The sequence below is a fragment of the Canis lupus genome, chromosome 12 (assembly GCF_011100685.1).
Source record: "Canis lupus familiaris isolate Mischka breed German Shepherd chromosome 12, alternate assembly UU_Cfam_GSD_1.0, whole genome shotgun sequence".
Taxonomy (NCBI): domain Eukaryota; kingdom Metazoa; phylum Chordata; class Mammalia; order Carnivora; family Canidae; genus Canis; species Canis lupus.
Genome location: NC_049233.1, coordinates 23757789 through 23779847, shown reverse-complemented (window position 1 = coordinate 23779847; position 22059 = coordinate 23757789). Strand labels below are relative to the sequence as shown.

At 39.3% G+C, this 22059-nt stretch overlaps 1 protein-coding gene across 11 annotated transcripts in view; it reads left to right on the top strand.

Moving 5' to 3' along the window:
- COL21A1 (collagen type XXI alpha 1 chain) overlaps positions 1 to 22059 on the top strand; it is a 240963-nt gene that overhangs the window by 51059 nt on the left and 167845 nt on the right. Inside the window, exon 1 of one of the 11 annotated variants that reach the window (XM_038554365.1) lies at positions 21770 to 21916. The exons of the other annotated variants lie outside the window; for them this stretch is intronic. The gene's annotated coding sequence lies outside the window, so the exon portion shown is untranslated. Of the gene's footprint in view, positions 1 to 21769; positions 21917 to 22059 lie in introns of those variants that run through there. 11 annotated transcript variants of the gene reach the window in all.

Genomic DNA, 22059 nt, shown 5'->3' with positions numbered 1-22059 from the left:
AAGTATTTTATTACTATTTCAAAAGGAAAAAAAGAGAAAAGACAGAGAAGGTGTTTAGGGAGGTGTTTAAGGAGGTCTGGGAGGTTCTAGTACAGGTTCTGTTAGTCAGCAGGCATTGGTGTGACATGTAATTGCTGCCATTCCTGGGCCTCAGTTTCTTCATTTGGATTATGACCATGCCTATTTGGCCACAGCAAAGAGGATCTTATAGTCCTAAAACAGATTTGAGCAGGCTTTGTAAAACATACAATGCTCTATGCATGCACAAATGTGTAGTTTATATTGTGCATATCTGAAGGGAGGGGAAAAGGGAATGGGGGAAAGAAAAGCCTCTCAGGCCATTATCAGGAGTTTGGATCATTGTGGGGAATGGTGGGAGTGCAGTGATTATGGACTCCCCCAAAGGCAACACATATTGAGAGAATGAGAGGACAAAGAATGATGTTCTTATAAAAATGAGCTGCATTTCCTCTTCATCTCCAACCCCCTGCTATCAAACCTCCTGCTCCTTTTTGGCTTTTATGTAGGGATGTGTCAGCAGGAATGCTTTTTGAGATCATTAAGCATAAACCCCAGGCAGTCATTTTACAGTTTTTCAAACATCCCACCGTTGTTTTAGCCTGCTCACATAAACTGAATAAGGCCAATCTAATGCTCAAGGGAGAGGATAGTGGAGGTAGGAATTGGGGAAGGGAAGATGAAAGTTTCTGGTGCTTGTTTAATTCCGTGCTTGCCAAGTAGAAAATATACAAAAGAAAATTGCAATGTAAGTGGCGCACAATATCCAAAATTGTTTTGAAATAAAGTCCAGATTTGAAGGACATGATGTGCCACTTTGAACATTACCATTATTTTATGCACCAAAAAATAAAAGATGCTCAGAGGTCTTTAATTTTGACCAGAATTTTTAAAAACTTATGGAAATTAACAAATAATAATTTGAGTAGGATGTCTATTGCCTTTGTATAATTAGTGCAAATATCACTTCTTTTTCAGGACTATAAATATAAGTCTGTGCCTTATTAACCACTTCATATCTCATCTGAATTCACAAATCGTTATTTTCATTGTTATAGTCCACATGCTTATCTGTAACTTATTCAGTGTTCTCTGGTTTTCATTTATTTATTTTTTAGATATTTATTTATTAGAGACAGAGAGAGAGCATGTGCACATGAGTGGGAGGGGCAGAGGGGGAGAGAGAATCTTAAGCAGACTCCATGCTGGGCACTGAGCCCAGCTCAGGGCTTAATCTCATGACCCTGAGATCATGACCCGAGCTGAAGCCAAGAGTTTGGTGCTTAACAGACTGCACCACCCAGGTGCCTCCAGTATTCTCTGGTTTTAAGAAGAATGTTTAATATCGAAAATGACTTACCTAAAAGGTGGTAAGAAATTGTATGTGGAATTCTAAGATCAAGGCGTTTCAGGACATTTTTAGAATCTGCTATGCATTTGTAAAATATCTACATAGTTTGGCATATTTTTATGAGTTAATGTGCTGATCTTAAAATACAGTGCATATGGTAGGTGTTATACATACATAGTAGTGATAATAAAAATACCTTTTGATTAAATGACAATGCCTGTTAGAATCATGCTAGCTGTGGTAACAAACAAGTCTCCAAGTGTATAATGGAGCAAAGATTATAGAGGCTAATTTCTCATTCAGACAAAGTTCAAAACAAGGAATCTTGATTGACAGCAGGCTTTCCTCCGAACTACAGTTGGGGACCTATGTTTCTTCTGTTTTAGGGCTCTCCCCTCTTTAACAGTCATTTTTCAATTGCTGGGCTCATCTCCTTCAAATCAATGGAAAGGGAAAGAGCATGGAGGACCATGCACAGAAGAACTCTAGGGACCAGGAATCATGCAATAGTTAGACCTCGGATCATGTCCCTAGAAGAGGAGGAAGCACGTTTGATGAAGAACTAGACAATCTCTGCTACACTCGCACATTGTTAGCTCCCTATGAGCATTGGCTATTAATATTCTCATATCGAAAGTCAATGTACAGCTCTTATAACCCCTTTGTATTTTAGGTGATATGAAAGGTTATTTATTTATTTTTGCTAATGCATGTTGTACGAGACTCAAGATTAGTAATCTAGACTCCTATTTAGAAGAGGAATTGAAGAAGATGTTTATAATCCTCAGTTCCTCAGACTAAGGTCAAGCTTAAATTAACTGGATTTTAAGTAACTATGTACATTCAGCCTGAGCGGTATGCTCTGGAAAATATATAGATGTGACTGGGTGAGTAAGTGCTATTAATAGTTAACTGAACAAAGGAAAAGAATGGCAAAATTATTTCTTTTTCTTTAATATAGTTTGAGGTAGATAATCTTTGTCAAACATTCTCTAAAGAGAAAAATGATTCCTAAAATAAGGTCAATAAAGCACTTTCAATGTCCTTTTTTTTTTCATTTCCTTTAGAAGCTATAGATGAAAATATTACATATAAGTAGAAACTTCCCTATCCATCTATCTATTGCTTCTTTTCTTTTCTTTTCTTTTCTTTTTCTTTTTTCTTTCTTTCTTTTCTTTGGTGCTTTCTTTGTTCGTTTTTGTTCGTTTTTCTTTTCTTCTTGTCTTGCTTGTGGATCTTTATCTTTCTTCTATCTCTCTCTCTCTCTCTCTCTCTCTCTCTCTCTCTCTCTCTCCCTCCCTCCCTCCCTCCCTCCCTCCTTCCCTCTACCAGATAAGGTTCAAGTACTCAGGTACTTTTCTTTCTTTTTTTTTCAGGTACTTTTCTTTCAAAGGAGAGCAGCCATTCTAGCATAACTAGACATAATGCATTGCAGCTAGAGCAGGAGTTAGCAAATGTTTTCTGTAAAATGCCAGGTAGTAAATATTTTAGCCTTTGTATGCCATACAGTCTCTGTCACAACTACTCAACTGTGCTTTTTCCGTGGGGAGGCCCCTTGACAGTATGTAAAGAAATCATTGGCCTTGTCCTCAATAAAACTTCGTTTACAAACATAGGCAGAAGTCTGGATTTGGTCCATGGCCTCTATTTTTCTGACTCCTGGTCTAGAATGTTCAGTACTTTCTAAAAAGGGTACATTTTCTAATTTTATATTAGATGTTTGTGATATTTATAAAGCTGATTTCTCTCTACAGAGTTAGAAATTTTACTTTCAGTTTGATTTTTGATGAGAAGAATAACCATGACCTAAGATAGCATTGACTAATTCACTATGTCTTTTGTCATCAGCATTAATGAAGCGATAAATCATAGTTGAGTTGGCATATTTTGTTAGAGAGCAGGCCTATAAAAGCTATTGGCTACCCAGAGTAAAATTGTTTTATTAAAAGCACTTGGAGAAAGGCTTCAGCGATGGCTAAGAAAGAATTCATAAGGCTTTCATCATTAATGAAAGGTTAGTTCTGTGTATTTGCTTGATTTTTCTTCACAGTGGTAGATGGAATTTAATTTTTATACCTCAAAAGCTTTGCACTATGAGACCCTGACTAGCATACATAACTTTCTTTAACGTTTTCAAACTATCTAGGAGAGGATTATTTCCTAAAATGTCATCAACAAGTAGAAGGCAAATATAAACAACCTTGTGTGCCTGGGAGAAGCACAATAAAGAGACCCAAATAAGTGATACGGATGGAAACAGGCCTCCCGTTCACTAAATTAAGATGTAATGTGTCATATGTGGGAACCATGAGTATAGAGTCTTTTTTAAGTACAGGGCTTTGGAGTGATGATACCTCCTGCATTTGTTTATGTAACAAGTGTTTTTGAAGTAGAATGTAGACTCCCTTTGCCCTGGGGGTGGGGAGTATAATTGTTTTCCTTGGATCAGGCTCTTCTGGTAGGTGGGGTAGGGAGGGAAGAAGGGAAAAGGACAGTGTCTCTTTCTTGTTTGGCTCTGTTACAGTCCTTGAACTGCTAGTTTCTGCTATTTTTTGTTGTGACAGACTAACACTGACTAACCTTTGGCGACACATATGAGAAAGGCATCCAGATTCTGGCTCTTCATGAAGAACTTGCATGCATTCTATTATCTCTTTCAACTTTCCACTTAGCATCTGCCCTGGCAGTGCCCTCCAGAGCCTTTTGTGACTGGGATCCCCATCAAGAGCTGTGAGACATCCATGTGATGCATGGCAAACTCACACATTCCTGTTTTTTCCAAGTAGTGTATGGACTGCTTCACTGCCAGCCCTGTCTCAGCTGTGACATCTAACTCCAACTGTGCTCTTCACTTGCACAAATAAGCACAATGGGTAAATCCACAAGACCTCTGTGTAAGCAGATATTCACTATGGACTGAGACACCAGCCTCCCCTTTGTTTAGACACCTCAGTCCTCTGAGCAATTCTTCTAGAGTTTCTCCTTCATTGGATTGTGAAAGGTACCTCTCCTTCCCTGTGTGTAGAGAAGAGAAAAGACTCCATCAAAAACCACTGATGGCTCCTGGCAGCAAGAAAGTCCCTCAAAAACTCTACATCCTGTTTCAGTATCTTGTACTAAGCAAATGGTGATGGTGAAGGATAAAAGTGGAGAGATTAGAAATATTGAGGAGAAAATACTTACAGGACTTGGTGATTTGATTATCGTCCATTAGATATAAGGATTAAAGGAGAAGAGGATGAGAGAGGAAAACAATAGGATTAGATTGGGAGTTCATGTATCACAAATTCAGTTTTGGATGAGTTCTAAGGGCTATGCTGGTGTTCAGATGTCAATGTCACATGGGGAATTAGTTACATGTACAGTGGACCCTTGAACAACATGGGTTTGAACTATGTGGGTCCACTTATATGTGGATTTTTTTCCAGTAAATACAGTACTGTAAATGTATTTTCTCTTTCTTATGATTTTCTTTCCTCTAGTTTACTTTATTGTAAGCATATAGTATATAATACATATACATGATATATGCTAAGTGACTATATTATTGTCAAGGCTTCTGGTCAACAGGAGGCTATAAGTAGTTAAGTTTCTGGGGAGCAGAGTTATAAACAAATTTTCAATTGTGTGGGGGGGTTGGCATCCCAAGCCCCCACATTGTTTCAAGGGTCATCTGTACTTTAGCAGACAGATCATGAAGCAGGTATAAATTTGTGAATCTTATGAATAAAATCTTCAAAGGAGATGGTAGAGGATGAAAAGAAGAAAATGTCTAGGGTTGCTCTTTGAGTAACTCTAATGTTTAATGGTTGGGTAGATGGGAATAAGCATTCCAAGGAGACTGAAAAGAAGAAACCATAGAAGTAGAAGGAAAACCAGGACATGGTTTCCAAAATGCACAAGATGCTTAAGTCAAAGGGAAGTGATGAGAAAAGGAGTGAGTGGCAGAGGGGTGACTTGTGGGTTATTCTATTTATGTTGCTCCTACTGATGCATAAAGACATTAACCAAATGGAAATGCAAATGGAGACATTATGAAACTCTTGTAGATTTATTTGGGGTGTTCATGTTGCTAAATAAAAATTTATTTCAGCAATTTGCTTCCCATGTGTGTTATAATCAGTTCCAGAGAGACTTCATTTATCATAAAGACAATGCTTTATGTATCACAAGGAAAACATTACAAACTAAAGAGTTTCTCATAGAGGAATATAATTTTATTCCTTATAGGTTTTTAAAAAGTATGTATGTGTGTATGTGTACAAGTGGTTCTCTTTCTATAGCCAATGTTATCATCTGTTCTTTCTTCTAAGGTTTCTTCTAGTATCTCTTATGCTATACACTGGGTTAATGCTCGAATATCAGGAAAATGTTTAAATAACTGCCTGAATTGTTTGAGGCATATTATAAAGAGAATGTTAGACAGCTGTTTTCCATTTCTCATGATAGAAAACAAGAACACAGCTTCATCTTTAGCCATTGAGATGTGGTTAACAACAAAATGGAACTTTTGCCTAGAACAGAATGAACAATGGTAGGTTCTTGGAGTCAGACTAAGACTGGCTTAAGTGAACCATGATCTGGAGATATTCTGGGGCATGGTCTTGGCTTCCTTGGCTGTGGGCATTGTGACACGTGGAAATGCCTTTTGGAATGTACAGTTTTCAATTTCTCTCTGATTTATGCATCTTGTGATTGAATATGGTGAAGCTTCCACAATTTGGTACCAATGTACTTTCTAAGCCTTATTTCCACTTGATTTCGACACTCCATTTCAGTAAAACTACAGTCTCCAAATATGGTTGTGCTAGAGGGTCAGATTTTTTCTAAATCTTTTAAAAAATCTAGCTCAGATGTCACGTCTGCCATGGAACCTTCCACAGCACCCCAAGAAAATATAATCTCTTTTTCTTCAGATTTACTAGCTTTTCCTGAAATACCACTATTTAAAACTAAACTTATTCATTCAATAAATATTTATTGAGTGTCCATTATGTGTCAGATTCCGTATTTGTGATAGGTGCTGAGGATAAAGCATTTCTTGCTTTTATGGAGTTTGCATTCTTGTAGCAGTGTAGTGGTTGAGACCACATATTCTGGGGTCAGTTTCTTGGGTTTGCATCCTGGATATATTACTTTCTAGCTGTGTAATCTTGTTTAATCATTATGTTTCTGTGCATTAATTGCTCTGACTAAAAGCTAGAAATGAAACATAACTACCTGGACCAAATGTTTTTGGCTTGGGGTGTAGACCACCCCAGACCCATGTCTTTACTTTGCTTTCTACCTGTAGTAGTCCTTATAACAGCTTGATGTTTTCTCTTGGGCATGAATCCAGGCTGCAGCTATTATTCAAAACAAAACAAAAAACAAAACAAAACAAAACAAACTACAACAGACCCAGTGCCTACAGAATGGCTGCTTCTAGTCTTTTTGGAGATGGGATGGACTTCTCAGAGAGTAGTACTTTTCTTTTTTCTTTTTTAATATTTTCTTTTCTTAAAGATTTTATTTATTTATTCATGAGAGACACAGGCAGAGGGAGAAGCAGGCTCCATGCAAGGAGCCCGACGTGGGACTCGATCCTGAGTCTCCAGGATCACGCCCTGGGCTGCAGGCGGTGCTAAACTGCTGCACCACTGGGACTGCCCAATTTCATTTATTTATTTAAGAGAGTAAATGAGCTCAAGCAGAAGGAGGGGCAGAAGGAGAGGAACAAGCAGACTTCCCTCCGAGTGGGGAGCCAAAAGCAGATGCTTTAAGGGAGTGAGCTACTCAGGAGCTCCCCTGCCACCCTTGCCTTTCTTTTGAGTTAAATCTATGGTTACTGAAGAACCACTATATTAGGTTTAGAGTCATTTCTTGAGGAAGGATAAAAAATAATTCAGCTTAAGCCTAGATTTCTGAATAATATTCTCCTGTTAAACCTGACTCATTTGATTCTTAATTTTTTTCTTAAGATTTTATTTGTTTATTCATGAGAGACTCAGAGAGAGAGAGAGAGAGAGAGAGAGAGAGAGAGGCAGAGACATAGGCAGAGGGAGAAGCAGGCTCCTTGCAGAGATCCCACTGTGGGACTCACTCCCGGAACTCTGGGATCATGCCGTGAGCTGAAGGCAGCTGCTCAACTGCTGAGCCATCCAGGTGCCCTTCATCATTTGGTTCTGTCTTCATAGTGTTGAATTTGAAACATGCTATGTGCCTGTGTGTGGTGGAGTGGCAGCGTGTAACTCCTCCTGTGGGTTACAATCCAAATGTTAATATGAGAAGGAATGTTATGCTTTTCGTCATTGATAAAGAGACTTATCTGAAAATGGCCAGAACAAATCCAGAATACCACAACATAGCTTGGAAACCAATAAATGCTGAACTGGCCAAGTATTTCTTTAAGCTCTAGTTATAAGGGGCACATACCTACAATCTGAAAAAATAGGTTTCATAGAAGTTGTCCTAACCAGCAGCAATATTCCATTCTATATCCTTTATAGACTGGCTATAGAAATTTGCTTTTGGAAAAAGTACATGTTTTTCTAAGAAGCTATTAAATGAACTAAAGGTTAATGCATAACTGTCCCTGGTGATTGGATACTTGAAAGATATTGCCAAAAGAGAAACAATGAGATGAATTCAGAGAAGATTGTATATTGAATGTGCTCAATTCTTAGAAAAATAAATGTGGGAACATCTAATCTCATCACAGTTGGATACATATGTTTTTTGCAAATGGAATGTAATTTTCTAAAAATGTCAGCTGTGTGTGTTTCATAGATACTGAAAACATATGCTAATTTTTGGCAGCAGCCAAGGAAAGCTACGGTGCTTTTAATTTAAATTTAAATACACAGTGAGTGAGTGAGCACTTAGCAATGGTGGGAATGCACCAGAGGGATAGCATGTAGTGTGGAGTCAGAGAGATTGATAGAGAAGCAGCAAGTAGAGAAGGAGGGAGTCGAAGGTACTCAGAAGTCTGAGTAGAAGTGCACGTGGTAGCAGTGCTACTGCAGCTGGGAGAATATGGTGGAACCTAGGCCAGAATGGGCCAGATTCAGAATCTGAGACCATCAGCATCCAATGCAGAATAATTTGTAGAGTGTATTGTTCTCACTGCTCCCGCTTTTCCAATCAGCTCTTCCATCGGCCAGGTCAGGGAATCCCCAAAATGTTCCTTGGGAACATTGCTTCTGCTGAATGTTTTTGATATTTATAGGTTTCTTTAAAACAAAGTGCAGAGACAAGGGAGAGGGTGCTAGAGAGGGAAGCTGCAGATAAATTTTGGATACAATGAATTAAACAAGTTAAATGGGTTACCTTTACTTTTAGACTTCACAAAGCCTTTTATATATATGCTAATATGAATTGAGAGTCTCATAAATGGAAAGCAGCATCTCTCAAAATGATTCAAACACAGATCTTATTTTTCCCCTTGCAATATCTCAAAAGGCAAGTGTTTGTGAAATCCGCCTGGGAAATCCTGGCTGGGATGCCTGAAATTTGTCCATCAGCTGATTATTCAATTGAGTTGAGATATTAAGATACTAACCTCCTTTTAAAAATAGATATAAAGATATTTTTGGAGATCCTACAGAGTGAGCCATTACCTAGTATATATATATTGCAGCACTGACAGCAGGTGACTGGTTGTTTGTTAGCTGACCATGAACCAATAGCAGGTGAGCAAGAGATGAGGGAATGGAGTCCATATGTGTGGACTTTGAATGGTGAGCCTCTGAGGTTAGAAGAGGTGTATTTGAGATGCAGGGAAAAGGAAGTGGTTGGAAGTGTTACCACACCAGTATGGGAAGCTGGGGCAGCATGCACTTGCTAAATATAGCGAGGGCAGGGGTACACGCAGATGGGAGGGGGATGAAAAAGTAAGGGAGACAGACTCTGACTTTCAGGCTAAGATCTAAGTATTTAATTTGAAAAACTATATGCTCTTAATAAATGAATTGAGAGCTTCTGTTTACAAAAATGGTGCTGTTTAAATATTATTGCTGAAAGCCAGTATGAGCTTTGTCAAAAATTTCAGAAAGTCCAAAGTTTTTGAGTAATGTTTAAAGAATGAGAAAGAAATGAATCCTTTCACCAAAAAAGTTGTTCTTAAAATATCATTTTAATCCTGGAATAACATATACTTATTGTGAAAAATAAAAAAAAAATCCCAAAATAATGAAACAAAAATCATCCGTATTGCCCATAATCTCTCAGTCTAGAAGTAGCTACTCTAAATCTTTTAGCATATTATCTTCCAGTCTCCCCTTCTTTTTCTTCTTCCTTCCTCTCTTCTTCCCTTCCCAAAATGTGTAATTTTTTTCCAAATTTTGTAATTTTGGTAGTAAATACTGAACATAAAATTTTAATGAGGATGCTATAATTAAATCAGGGATTGAAAAATCTGTCACCTGTTTTTGTAAAACTCATGAACTAAGAGTGGTTTTTACATTTTAAAATATTTGAAAAGAATCAAAACAATATTTCATGACATTTGAAAATTATATGAATTCAAATTTCAATGTCCATTAATAAAGTTTTATTGGAACCCAGCCACAACCACTTACTATTTTCTATGCTGGTTTCATATCAACAATGCAGATTAATAGTTGTGACAGAGACAGCATGGTCTACAAAGCCTAAAATATTTACTATTTGAGTTTTTACATAAAATGTTTGCTGACCTCTGATTTAACCAATACACAATTTTGGGACATTTCTGTTTTTTATTTTTTGCCCATTATAAATAATGTTTAAACTGATGTCTTTGGTTATAAATCTTTGTCTACATTTTGGATTATTCTATTTGGGTATTTTCCTAAAAACAAAATCATGGTGTCAAAGGGTATGAATGTTTTAAGGCCTCTGACACATAATGCCAAATTTCTTTCCAGAAAGCTCAAACTGAGTTCCACTTCCACCAGAAGCATATAAGAGATTTTCTTTTCGGCAATACAATCTCTATACTTCCTTGCCTTAACTATTTTAAATTTAATAATAAAACAGTGTTAATCAAGTCCAACCTTGCTAGTAGTGAGGATTTGCTGGGGGAGTTAAGTTTCATGTGCTCTATAATTTTTACCTCTCCTTTCAATATGGCCTTGCTTCTTGCCCCTTATGTTCTTGATACAACCTTTCATGGGACCTCATAGAACTTGCTTACTCCTCAGTCATTGTAAATAGGAGTAGGCAATGAAGAAATACCTCCCTATAATATGGGAAATATAAGATTCATCAGAGTTCGTACTTGATTCTGTATAAATCCTAGATTGGGGCTTCTTTGCCCATCTAAATGAATTTACTTTTATTCTGAATGTCTGGTTTTAGACTTAACATTACTGATTCTAATTGAACGTGCTCACACTCATTTCTCCATCAACTGATCAATGTATTTACCTCCTGAATGCTGAAGCATTGTTGGTTTCACTCCCATGTCAGACTAAAAAGGATATAGCTTTGCCCTTGAAAAAGACCTTGAAACCCTCTAAAATAATATTAAAATATGTTATTCAGGTGGTGGAATGGGAAAATAGGCATTTAGGGTTTCAAAATCTTAAGTCCAGATTTTACTCTTCTTTAATATGAAGCTAATTTATGTTATAGAGGATATAGTTTTGAATCTCTTCCTGTTTGAAGCTTTACTTCTGACGCTGCACAAAAGCGATGTCTTGGTTCTGATTCTGATTCTAATTATTGGCTTTTTAAGTGTTCAGAGATCTAATCTGACACTAAATCTTTTTTTTCTTTTTTCTATCTGTAGGGAAAATATATATATTTTTAAGTGAAAAATTTTTACTGACACTAAACATGAAAGTGCAGGAAGTAAGATTCATTCTATTAGGATTTGAAGAGAAAATACAATAGTTGCTTATGAGTACTTCCCACCTCTGTCCATGTTCCAGTAACCACCAAAAATAAAGGGGCTAGATCTGAAGCCTTGTAAGTCATCCTTAGACTAAGCTTTCCAGATCCCTGAAGAAGAACAGAGTAAGAGTGATTGGGACAGAAAAGTGATACGAGACCATTGAATTAGCTTTAATTTTAGCCTGGTCTTAGGCTACTAGGTGTCTAGAGAACTTCATGATTTTATTTAGCAACTATTTAATGGGTTGAAGTCCTTCCTAAAAATACTCTAGGGGTGTCTGGGTGGTTCAGTCAGTTAAGCCTCTGACAATTGATCTCAGGGTTATGGGATCAAGCGACATGTGGGGCTCTATGCTCAGTGTGGAGTCTGCTTGTTCCTTTCTCTCTTTGCCCCCCTCCCCCTGCTTGTGCTCTTTTTGTCTCTAAAATTAAAAAAGAGGGCAGCCCCGGTGGCGCAGCGGCTTAGCGCCGCCTGCAGCCTGGGGCATGATCCTGGAGACCCTGGATCGAGTCCCACTTGGGCTCTCTGCACGGAGCCTGCTTCTCCCTCTGCCTGTGTCTCTGCCTCTCTCTCTCTCTCTCTCTCTCTCTCTCTCGCTGCATCTCTATGAATAAATAAATAAAAATAAAATCTTTAAAAAATAAAATTAATAAAGAAAAAGTCTAAAAATACTCTAGAGTCTTAATTTTTCCTTAGGAAAAAAATCAGAAAAGATAATAGGGAGACCCTATAATCCTTGTATCCTTAGAATTCATCAATCACTAGAAGAGAACCTTGGGAGAAGATTTTTCAGCTGAGCCAAGCAGACCTCCCAGATTTGTCACTGTTCACATTTGGAAGTGTACAGTGATTTTCCTGTGATTGTACTCCTCTCAGAGACTAGCTATGGTGAGAGGTGGGTTAGTATGCTTTTTTTAAAAAAAACTGGTACATTGTGGGGTTCTTGAATTCAGGCTTGAAAGCTTTATCAAATGTGAGTTCCCAAAAGGGCCGAGAGGAAAGCCACATCTCTCCTGTGCACAGATTCTAGCAGATGATTCTGCTACAGCAGAGGGACTGCTCTTTTGAATAACTTGGCATCTCTGCAAGGTTGGCATGCAGCCAGCCAAGGCATTCATCCCCACCCTGTGCTGCTTCACTGAGGCTTCCCGAGTATGCTTTTGGCCAGGGAAAAACCTTGGCAGAGTGAGGGGGATGTTTCTCTTTCTCTTCCTTACAACAAGATGTCATGTAGGCAGGTGGCCTAATTTATGATGGCAAGCTTTAGAGATAGCATCTAATAAAAAGAGGCACATATTCCTTAAGAAAAGGTTAGTTTTACAGGGCTCTGTGCAGTTAGACTAGAGGAAAATCCATAGGAAACACTAAGTACACACACACACTCTCTCCTATTTAAGAACAATGATCAATCTAGAATGTTAGGAAATAAAGATTTTATACCCAGAATCGAAAAAGAAGGTGAAGAATCTAGAGTGCACCTTATTCAATTAGCTATGATTTACAGAAAGTAAGAAGTAAGAAAACAAAATACAGGTTATAATGATATTAACTATGGCTTTCCTGTCTCACAGAGGTTCAAACACTTTAGATCTAGAAAAGAATCATGGACATTATTTTAGTCACCATCCTAATTTTTCATATGACATATGATTAAATATCTCTTAAATCTGGTCAAAGTGACTTTTATAAGAACAAACTTTTGGGAATTAAACAAAATTGCAATGTAGACATGATACTCTACATAGAGACATGATACTCTACATAGAAAACCCAAAAGACTCCACCCCAAGATAGCTAGAACTCATACAGCAATTTGGCAGTGTGGCAGGATACAAAATCAATGCCCAGAAGTCAGTGGCATTTCTATACACTAACAATGAGACTGAAGAAAGAGAAATTAAGGAGTCAATCCCATTTACAATTGCACCCAAAAGCATAAGATACGTAGGAATAAACCTAACCAAAGAGGTAAAGGATCTATACCCTAAAAACTACAGAACACTTCTGAAAGAAATTGAGGATGACACAAAGAGATGGAAAAATATTCCATGCTCATGGATTGGCAGAATTAATATTGTGAAAATGTCAATGTTACCCAGGACAATTTACATGTTTAATGCAATCCCTATCAAAATACCATGGACTTTCTTCAGAGAGTTGGAACAAATTATTTTAAGATTTGTGTGGAATCAATGGAATATTACTCAGCCATTAGAAACGACAAATACCCACCATTTGCTTCGACATGGATGGAACTGGAGGGTATTATGCTGAGTGAAGTAAGTCAATCGGAGAAGGACAAACATTATATGGTCTCATTCATTTGGGGAATATAAAAAATAGTGAAAGGGAATAAAGGGGAAAGGAGAAAAAATGAGTGGGAAATATTGGAAAGGGAGACAGAACATGAGAGACTGGTAACTCTGGGAAACGAACTAGGGGTGGTAGAAGGGGAGGAGGGCAGGGGGTGGGGGTGACTGGGTGACGGGCACTGAGCGGGGCACTTGATGGGATGAGCACTGGGTGTTATTCTATATGTTGGCAAATTGAATACCAATAAAAAATAAATTTATATAAAAAATTGCAATGTAAGGGAATGAGTGCTCAATCATTTACTTGGGGAAAACATGCAGCTTGTATAATAAATGACTTATTATAACAGACAAAACCTAGGATTACTAACGTAAATTGGGAAGCCAAAAATACAGGATTGTCTTTCCTTTTTGTTTTTTTAAAAGATTTTATTTATTTATTTATTCATGAGAGACACAGAGAGACGGAGGGAGAGAGGGAGAGAGAGAGAGAGAGAGAGAGAGAGAAAGAGAGAGAGAGGGAGAAGCAGGCTCCGTGCAAGGAGCCCGATGTGGGACTTGATCCCAGGACTTGATCCTGGAATTCCAGGATCATGTGCTGAGCTGAAGGCAGGCGCTTAACTGCTGAGCCACCCAGGTGTCCCTGTTTTTCCTTTTTAACACAAGCAGCCCACTATGGAATGTCTTTTTCCATAATCATCACTGATAATTTCCTGTATGAACAATTACCCAGGGATCTATGCTGCTCTTACCTCAGAGGAGTGCTAAGAAAACTCTCAGAGGAATGAAATATGACTTTTAAAGAAAGTTAAGGAACTGGGATTGTTATAGTTTTTAGGAGACTATATTAAATAACTTTGATATCTTCAAATATTCCTCATTCTCCTTCTTTCCCTACATGCATATGCATATGCATTTGCATACACATATATCCGTTGGAACTTGAAGCAATTAGTTTGTTATATATCAATGTTAACTTCAAAGCTAATGAGAGTTGGACTTTTTTTTTTTTTTTTTTGAATCTATCCCAGCCCGTTACTAATCATGTCTATAAGGAATTCAGGGACTTAGAGAATCTTTGCTGCTAGGGCTCTATTTCCAATTTTTAACTGTAACTCAGAGGAAATGAGTATGAATATGCGCTTTCACTTTATTTATAACATTTCTATCATAAATGAATTAGTTAACAAAGAATTTAACTTCCTTTTACTTTTGATGATGCCTGTATAGAAATGACTTCAACCCAAAGGCCAATTGCCTCTTCCCTCTTCACTGTAGCAACCATAATGAAGCATCTTTTTTTTTTTTTTAATGAAGCATCTTTTGAAGAGTTTCTGTAGGAAGGAGTCCAACAAGAAATTGCCACAGCTGGTTAGAAATAGGGTAGTTCCTCATTTCTATATTATAGTTCAAAACTAGGAAAGTTGAATTTGCCTTTCAGGCCTAAGAAAAAAATGTAAGAAATGTGACCCCAACCTTGGGGAATATGAATTCATTAGTATTCTCTTGGCCAGAAGAACTTGGATTCTGATACTGAGGAAAAGCAAAGCTGTGAAATGGATGAATTATCTCCAAACTCTTTCTGACTGCACTTTTGGGTGTATATTTGTATTTTCTTGCATCTTCACCTGCTAATTTGGGTGTCTCACATTTGGGTCTAAAGACATGCCTTCAGAAATAAGACCTGCAGGGGTGCCTGGGTGGCTTAGTTGGTTAAGTGGCTGCTTTTGGCTCAGGTCATGATTCCGGGGTCTTGGGATTGAGTCCCATGTTGGGCTCCCTGCTCCATGGGGAGACTGCTTCTCCCTCTCCTACTCCCTATGTTTGTGCTCTCTCTCTCTCTTTCTCTGTCAAAAATGAAAAATAATAAAAAAAAAAAGAAATAAGAACTGCCGATCATCCAACCAAATTAGAATATGAGTCACCTTTTCTTGGGCTTTTGGACTTTTAAGGGGACTTATAAAAAAATATTCATTATTGATGTAAAGCTCTGATATTAAGCAATGATTTGCTATTCAGCATTTCAAGCTATAAATTTAAGAAGGATTTAAGACACAAAATGATTTTATATTGACATTATGCTTTCTTAAGACTCTTCTGTCTTTGAAATTGCTTTTGCGTGTTCAATTTAGGATTCTTTTTATTGAATTAGCTTTTGAATTCGAATTAGCTTAAACAAGAAAGGCATTTATTTACTCAGGGGAAAGACATCCAAACAAAGGCCTAGTTTCAGTAATGGCTGGATATATAGATATAGATATTCAGCTGTTGTCTGTTGATTGTTTTCTGTTTGTTTGTTTATTTATTTATTTATTTATTTATTTATTTATTTATTTATTTTTTTTGTAGTTCTACCATTCTCTGTGTTGGCTTCATTCTCAGTGAGATTCTTTGAGGAAGATTTAGACTTACATGGTTCCTAGGATTCAAAATTCGAGAAAAAACAACAACAAAAACTCCTTTTCCCCTCCCTTCCAAAGTTCCAGACCGATCTCTAATTGCCCAATTTGGGTCATTTGTCCATCCCTAAACCAATCCGTGTGGGTGATTCCTTCTGGGGAGTGAGTGGTCCGGGGATGTTATCATGGGAGCCCAAACAAGGGACCACTAGAATGACTACTGAAAAATCATGGACCTCTGGGCTGTGAAGTATTTTCCTTTTTTCCCCCCCACCCACAGTAGGACTATTATATGCCATATCTTCTTAGATAGAAAACAGTTAGTGTAAATTAGCCCTTTGGATCTAACCATCAAACTGGCAGTGTGTCTACAATCCAAGAGTGTAGGTGTTGAAGGGAACAGGAAATAACCTCAATAGTGGGTTCTGAAGAAGTCCTAAGGAAATGGCATAACTTCCCTTTCTCCTAAGTAGCTATTTTATTTTGTTCCACCCAGCATTCATTTTGTCTTTTTGTGGAACTAGCATCCTGATTTCTTTTGAGAATTTCTTCTTCCCCATGGTAGGCAGTTTTAGTAGACCAGTACAATTAGATGCCTAGTTCTCCCCTAACCTAAGGGGTTGGTTGAAGACCCAAGCAAGGCTAATGAAACTCACTATTGTTATACATTGCATAGATTTATATATGAATAGGAAAAATTGGAGCTCATTTCTACCACTGGTGGTATCCTTTTAAAAATACCAAATAGTTTCTGTTACCTCTGCAGCTTTATCTGAATCTTCTTTTTGCAAATGTAGCTTTCCAGTCCTTCTGTGAGCTACTCATATATTTCCAAAGAATTCATTTTTCTGTGTAGATTGGAAAGAGTTTCAGTGCTTGCAGCCAGGGAATCCTAAGTGATATAGAAATTGGGTGCTACAAGTCACAGAGCTTAACATGTCAAATTATGTAGGCAAGGGAGGATGGAGGGCAGAATAGATGCTATCCAGGGCTAGGAAGTTGGCACCATTATTAAGCAATAGGGGGAAAGCTTGTCAAGCTGTAGCCTGTAGTAACTTGGGACTCAGACCATTTGAATCTTTCAGAAGCACAGAAGGAAAATGTGAAAGTATTGACATCTTTTGGCTACAATTTAGTAGTATACTAGAATAAATTTACACTTAAGCTAAAACCCATTTTAAAAACAGGAAAAGTTGGGGGTGGAAACCCTTTTTATAGACACTGATTGCAGCCACAAAATGAAGTGGTGTAAAGCCTGGTGCTCCAGAGCCTTGGATAGTTGGAAAAGCCAAGTTCTCTGCCTAATGATAAAGTTAGTATAATCAATAGGATGAAGATAGGAACTACAGAAGGAAATGAGAAGCTGACTCTCGAGGATCCTTGCATGCACTTCTTGTTATGAGGTGTCTGATTGTCAGAGGTGATAATGACATTTACCATAAAAATGAGGTTGGGCTACAGTTTGGAGTCAAAGGTCATAATGGTAAGTCTCTCCATCCCACTTCCCAGTTTATAATTGCTTTAGGTGGAGGCTAGGGAGATGATCAGAACACTGAAGCAACTGCCCAGGAACCAGAATCCTCAGTAAATGTTTAGATTCAGGACATAGACTAGTCAAGTTACTGACCTTTAGTTTCTAGCTTCTGGAATTGACCAGAAGCTTCTCCTAGAGTTTAAAGGAAGTTGTCTTCTCAGGTAGACCTCAACTTTGACAACAATGTCCTATGATCAGTGATCAAAGGAGATCCTTCTAGAGGGCAGAATTAGCGGCTACCAGTGGGCTGACCAGGACACTCGCTTCTCTTCCATGGAACAGTCTTGGCTATTGCTGTTTCACAGGATATATTGACAATGGTGGTGGGATGAGATATATTTTTCTCTCCCTTACCAAATGGGGGCTCTTTACTGTAGTTACTTGTTTTCTCTCCAATAATGATATTGGTTAATTTGATCATCATTTAGTCATGGATGCTGGACCATCTAAATCTGACCAAGAAAATTGTACATCTTGGATTTGGCACTGAATGTAGTAATATGATGAGGTTTGGACTATCTTCACTTGGGGAAAAATTGTATTTGGAGACTGGACAGCAAAAGGTGTAAATGTGGTGGATATTTGTGTTGCTTTTTAGTATTCTCTTCTCTCAGGTTTGTTTCCTCTTTTTTTAGTTAAAGAGCCCTGATTCTATCTGAAGAAATGCCAGTCTGTGGGCTCCGGGTGGGGCTCCACTTCTGGCTCCATGGAGCGAGCATGTGATCCAAGCCTCTCCAATCAACACCTTGGATATTTCTCACATGGGAACTGCTTCAAGGTTGGCTCCCTAGTCAAGCAATTTCCATGTGACTTTGGGAACTACTTACATCCACTTGGTATTTGAAAGAGTACTACTGGGGCAGAGCTGATTTTATGGTCAGATTGATCAGATAATACTTAGTTCCAGGTTGTCAGGTGGTGTACTAGGGTTAGATGTTCCTGACCACCGACTCTGGGTCCATCAGACCCCTAGCTAAGGGAGTAGTCATGTAACCCAAACCAGGCTAATTGGAGTCTCTGTCTCTGGACTTTGGGTCTTGGGCAGAGTGCTGCAAGGACAGGAAAAATACAGTCTTTTTCTTAAGCTGCATTGCCTTTACAAGACTATTGAACAGTAATTGCTGAGCAGACTCTGGCCCTACCCAGTCTTTGTCCAAGCATGGTTCTCCAGCCTTCCTATCATTTCTGTTGCCACTACTTCCTAATACATTCCTTTGCTATGGGACTTATCCAGAGTTGGTTTCTATGATTTGCAGCCTCAAGACCACCAGGTAATTTACCCTTTCCTTTCCCAGGCTGCCTTTTGCACTTTTGAAACTTCTCACTTCCTCCTCACCCTTGATTTAAAGTGTGAGGGCATAATAAGATTGGCTTGGGATGATCCTGCCTGCAATCCTAGAGAAAGCATTTGAGATCTGCCTGCTTTGCGAATAGGGCATTATTTGAAAGTGATTTTAGCTACTTGTGATGGGGTGGAAAGGGGCTTGTTTTGTTTACAGTTCTGTCCCAGAGGCCTAGCTTGATGCCCGGAACCACATCAGTGCATTCAGTACATATACACTGAGGCTATTCTCCCTTGGTCTGTCACATTAGTGAATTTGTTCATTCAATAAATATTTATTGTTCACATGGGAATATAATGGTGGGTAATACAGAGATGACATTTGTTTCCCAAGATACTGAGTTTCAGCTGTAGTTGTATGGCTTGGCTGTGGTAGATTGATTAAATTGGCTTTCATTGTTGAGAATTTGAGACTTAAAATGCAATAATAGAACAATAGTATAGACTGATTCTGCTGGAGAATAGAAAGAATTATTACCTTGAGCAGGAGTGAGCCCTGAATAGTCAGGGCAGAAGGCATTTCTAAGGGAGCAGTGTATCAATTAAAGGCAATCATTTTGTAACACAGCTCTTTCTATATCCAGAGCCAGGGTTTGGGTGGGGGCTGAGAAGAGACAGAAGATACTCTAAAGGAAATGAAAGATTCTTTTGGTCTCTTCTGCTCTGATTTTGTGGTCTATGACTTAGATTTCTGTTACTGAGGAGGGAGATTTGAATGCAATAATGTTCTAAAAAAAAAGTAGGGAAATTTTACTTGGCAAGCATATTCTCTTTTCTAATCTTTAAATTTAAAGTTTTATGTGCAAGTCTTAAATAAAAAATATAATAAATATTAAATAAAAATTAAATAATTAATAAAGTATTTATTGAAGAATATAATAATTACATAATATTAATTGGACATTAAGAAGATATTAGAGAAAATAGCCCAGGGAATTCAGACTTTGCTAGAATATCTGGGCTTACAGACTCTGCGTTAGTCTTCTATTGTTGCATAACAAATTCTCCAAAACTTAGCAGGTTAAAAATGACACAAATAAATTATGTCTCAGCTGCTCAGGGTGGAAGCCTGAGCATGGGGGGGGGGAGGCGGGTCTGAGGCAGCAGAATTTGAGGTATGGCTAGTGTTTAGAGACTAAGGGGGCAAGGAGGTGGAGAGGAAGTAGCAATTCCTGAGGGTGGAGAAGAAACAGACTTGGAGATGTTTTAAGGAATTCAGAGCTTATTTTAAGAGCAATGGAAAACCATGTTAGTGTTTTAATCAGGAGAGGGTCATATTTACTTCAGAGTAAATAGTGAGGCAAAGTCCCATCTTGAGCAATTGCTTGAATGGTAGTGACTGAGAAAGGTGGGGAATACAGTGAGGAGGAGCAGGCTTTTTAAAAGGGGAACAGAAAGATAAACTCAGTCTTGACCACATTTTATTTGAGTGCTTGTTATTCATATAAGTGAAGATGTCCAGTGGACACTTGGGATACTGTGTCCCATTGGGGGACACTGGGATACTGTCCCAGTGGATACTGGCTTACAGAGAAAGAGACTTGGGTTGGAGATGTAGACATGGGAATACCTGAAATGAGAGGCTTTTAACCTTTTAATACATGAAAAGCAGAGGGTCATGAATTGAGAATCTAAAAAACCATAGAACCTCTCCCCAGAAAATTACTGTATATATATGGGGCTGCTATCTATGTTTCCATATTGGGAAGTTGTCATATTTTCATTGATATGACCTAGTAAGAAATATATATGTATATGAATGGACTATAACATGAATATATAAATGAATGGGGAAATTCAGAACATGATAATCATCCCAAGATCACTGTGTCTGACCTGAACTTAGTAGGATTCAGTTATTGAAGGAAGGAAGTCAGGCATTTCTTTGTGAAGGTTCTCCCCTGGAGAGAAATTGATTCAGATATTCACTCAGCCCATATTTATTGAGCACCTACTAATGTTCCAGGTATTGTTCTAGGTGCTGAAGGTAAGGCTAGGCACAAGGCCTATTCTCTGTCCTCATGGAGCTTCTCTTGAGACGGATGCAAAGCAAAGGATCAATTAATACAATTTCAAAGAGTAATAAGTAATCTGTTGAGTGGAATAAAGTGGAATTAGGGGATGTGAATCATTGTGGGAGTTCCATTTGGATGGAGTGTGCAGGAAGGGCTCTCTGGAAGGGGCATTTAAGACCTGAATGATTAGAAGCAGGCAACTATGATAGGGTCTGGGATAGAACTTTGGAGGTAGATAAAGTAGGGAGAGAACACACTGATATGTATGAAGAAGGGCAAACAGGCCACAATGGCGGGGGTGGGGGTCAAGCAGAGTGAGAAGTGGGGAGAGTGACAGGTGAGGGGGCAAGGGGGCTCAGGACACACTGGAGTTCTAATCACAACTTTCTGGGGCTCTGCGAGTAATGGACAGAGCAACAGATTATTCCTTTATTGTCATAAAGGCAGTCGCCTTGTTCCAGAACTTCCTGTAATTTATAGGTCCTCAAAGGTAACTGCCTACCTATTTGAAAGTGAACTCGTGTTTTCTGGCAACTGTTTCCTTAGATCAAAGGCAGGTACTACTAGTCAGCTGCGGGGCGGCCCGGGGTAGCTGCCCGGGGCGCCCCTGGGAGCCGTTCTCACGGGCCTGGGGGGGCAGGCACCTCTGATCCGTGCAGCCCCCCCCCCCGCCCCGGGCCCTCGCCGCCCCTGGCGCTCGCCCTTTCATCCTCCGCGGTGCCTCGATCTTTCCCGCTTCCCGGGTAGCTGCTCCGTCCGCCCCTCCCGTCGCGCACTCTCGGGTCCCGCCGGGATTGGAACCGAGCGTGTCTCCACCAGGGTTAATTAGCAGTTCGCACTTGGGATCGCGATCCAAAACCCACCCTCCGGCCTGGCCCAGCGGAAAGGGGGCGGGTGGGGAGTGCGGACCTTATCTCCCGGGCTCCGCCTCCAGGGGGCTGAGAGCGAGCTCCAGAGCCAGTGCCGCGGGAGACGGGGCTCGGCGCGCGCTCGGCCGGGTTGGGGCTGCCCGCTGCTGGGACGCCCCCGAAGCCCTGGTGCATCCCGCAGCTGGCTGCGACCGCCACCCTGACCCCGACGCCGCGCCAGGTAAGGGGGCAGCGCCTTCTCCCTTCACCCTGCCAGAAATGACAGACAGGGGGCTTAGGGCTGTCCCCCTCGGGGCTGCAGTTGGACATCCTGGTTGTCCTGGGGCTCCAGCCTCTCCCGCGCTGAAGCGGTTAGTGCACCGG